Below are 2500 nucleotides of genomic sequence, written 5' to 3'. Positions count from 1 at the left end.
CACAGGTAACCTTGGCAGTCTCAATAACGCAGTAAATTTCCAGGTTGTGACGTTTCTGTTAGGAATTTCCTCTGTAAACTTATCCCGTGTCAACTACTCACGTCGACCACCATGCACGAGCGTGCACGCGCGTTTTTGCGTGCGCGCGGGACAGGCTTCAGTCACTAGCCCTTCGGGATCTTTCCTATAGTGACCCCCAAGGGTTTTAACCCGGTGTGTATCCACATCTGTGGCGTGTTTAGTACCAGCCCGTTGGGGATGACCGTAAAAACATAAACAAAAGACTGGAAATATCATAAAGATGATGACCCCCAAGAAATATTAGTCTTAGATAACGACCCCCGAAAACCCTTGAGGGTCACTATCTAGGAAAGATCCCGGAGGACTAGTAACTGAAGCCTGTCCCGCGCGCATGCAAAAACGCGCGCGCACGCTCGTGCATGGTGGTCAACGTGAGTAGTTGACACGGGATAAGTTTACAGAGGAAACTCCTAACAGAAACGTCATAACCTGGGAATTTATTGCGTTGTTGAGACTGCCAAGGTTACCTGTGACATGGGTGTAAAATCTTGACATAATTCGATAAGTATTTTCTATGTTGCAATTTGGGAAACATAAAACACGCACAAATATATATATATATATATATATATATATATATATATATATATATATATATATATATATATATATATATATATATATATATATATATATATATATATAAGATCCGGCATTCGTAAAGAAATATGCTCCCGACTTTTCGGAGGTTTTTCACTTCCGATGTATACATCTAGTTTTTTGCAAAAATAAGGTTGTAGTCTTCGCATACAAATATATAAGTTAACGTATGTATTTCTGCATTAGAGTACCTGTCCGTATCTGTATATCCCAGTAAATGTGTGAACCGGGTCTTGCATTTTGACGGAGTAACCACAAAATCATTCTACAAAAAAAAAAAGTATCCTACCAAACTATAAACGAGCTCTCAGCTGCTAATATCTTTTCTATCTTGTAGTAATGCCACTGGACAGACCAGTGGATAGACAGATAAATAAAGTATGGGTAAATAAATTCAGGAGGAAAAAGGTAGCAGGAATATATTAATAATCCACCAAGGATCTATCCACCATCCTTCCTGACAGGCGCCTGCTGTAGGGGATTGAAGATCCGGTACTCATTCACATTATGCGCGGCATTATTCTCTCTTATTCACTTCCTTTATTAATCTTCATCTATTTCCCTCTTTTTCTGACTCTCAGCTCTCACGAGGTTAAGCTTTTAGCCTCGATGTAATCACAGTAATGCACCTTTTCCCATAAAACCGTATTTCATTCATAAATAAAACATCTTCATGCGTAATATCATTCTTATGAATACAATCTTCTTATGGAAACCTCACGTCTCCGCCATGTTTCGCCTAGATGGTGCAGTTTGTGCGCTGTTCGTTTTTGCTTCGTGCGAATTCTGCGTTAAGTAAGTAGTTTTAAACGTAATCATTTTGGATTAGCGTTGAAAAGGACCCTTTTGTACATATTAGAGAATTAGTAAAGGGCATATTTGTTATGATGTATAGACAAAGACGAGCAGGACTGGCAATTACAAGCCAACCACCAGAATAGCTGTGAACGGACTTCACTCCTTAAATGATGGCAGGACCTTCTTTAAAACGATGCAGGTTAAACTGCTTTAGAAACACAGAAGAGGCTAGAGAATTCAGCATTTTGGAATTAATATACGAAGATGAATGATTTTTCCGTGTACGGATATAGACCCCACGTTCAGGCTTCCCATGGTCCAGCCCGGGCTAGCCCCTCTCACCACAGGCCACCATGTAAGTTTGCAGAAATGGCGGTGCCTTGGTTTGAGCTCCGGGACAGTACGTAATATCCCTACGATTGGGATTTGCCATCTCGAACGTCTTTTATAATACCGGCGTTTTTACTCCTGGGGGTATACAACTAAACCATGCAAGTTGAACGAATATCTTTGCCATTTACGAGCTTCTTGAATTTCTGTCATTTTCATCTCATTTCATTTTGAGATAACTTTGAGTTGTACTACAGTTTAGAGAAACTAAAAACAAGCTAAAGTTCTGTATTTTTCCTTTCATGAACTATTTTAGACTTCAATATAACTATTCTAGTCCCGTTTGTATTATATTTTGTATGTAATATTTTTCTGATTTAGAGTGTTTTATACAAGACATATTTTTCGTATTTTTGTAAGAGGGGAAGCCAGTTTCACTTGCGTCCTTTTCTAGCCCAGGCCTGAAGAAAACAAGGAAAGGTAATAATAAGAATAATGGCAATTACGAATTGATAGCCTACAGCCTCTTAAAGGAAGAAAGGTTGCACGTCAGGATATGTAAATGAAAACATAGAAAACCAAAGCTAGACCGAAGAAAAGAAACAGTCACTGAACTGCGTACTCTTTCAAGGATTGCAGACTTTGTTTAAATAAAAGTTGGAAGAGGTGACCCGACGGGTTGTCTTTAAAG

The sequence above is a fragment of the Macrobrachium rosenbergii genome, chromosome 16, assembly GCF_040412425.1.
Source record: "Macrobrachium rosenbergii isolate ZJJX-2024 chromosome 16, ASM4041242v1, whole genome shotgun sequence".
Lineage (NCBI taxonomy): Eukaryota > Metazoa > Arthropoda > Malacostraca > Decapoda > Palaemonidae > Macrobrachium > Macrobrachium rosenbergii.
This window is presented reverse-complemented; position numbering follows the sequence as displayed.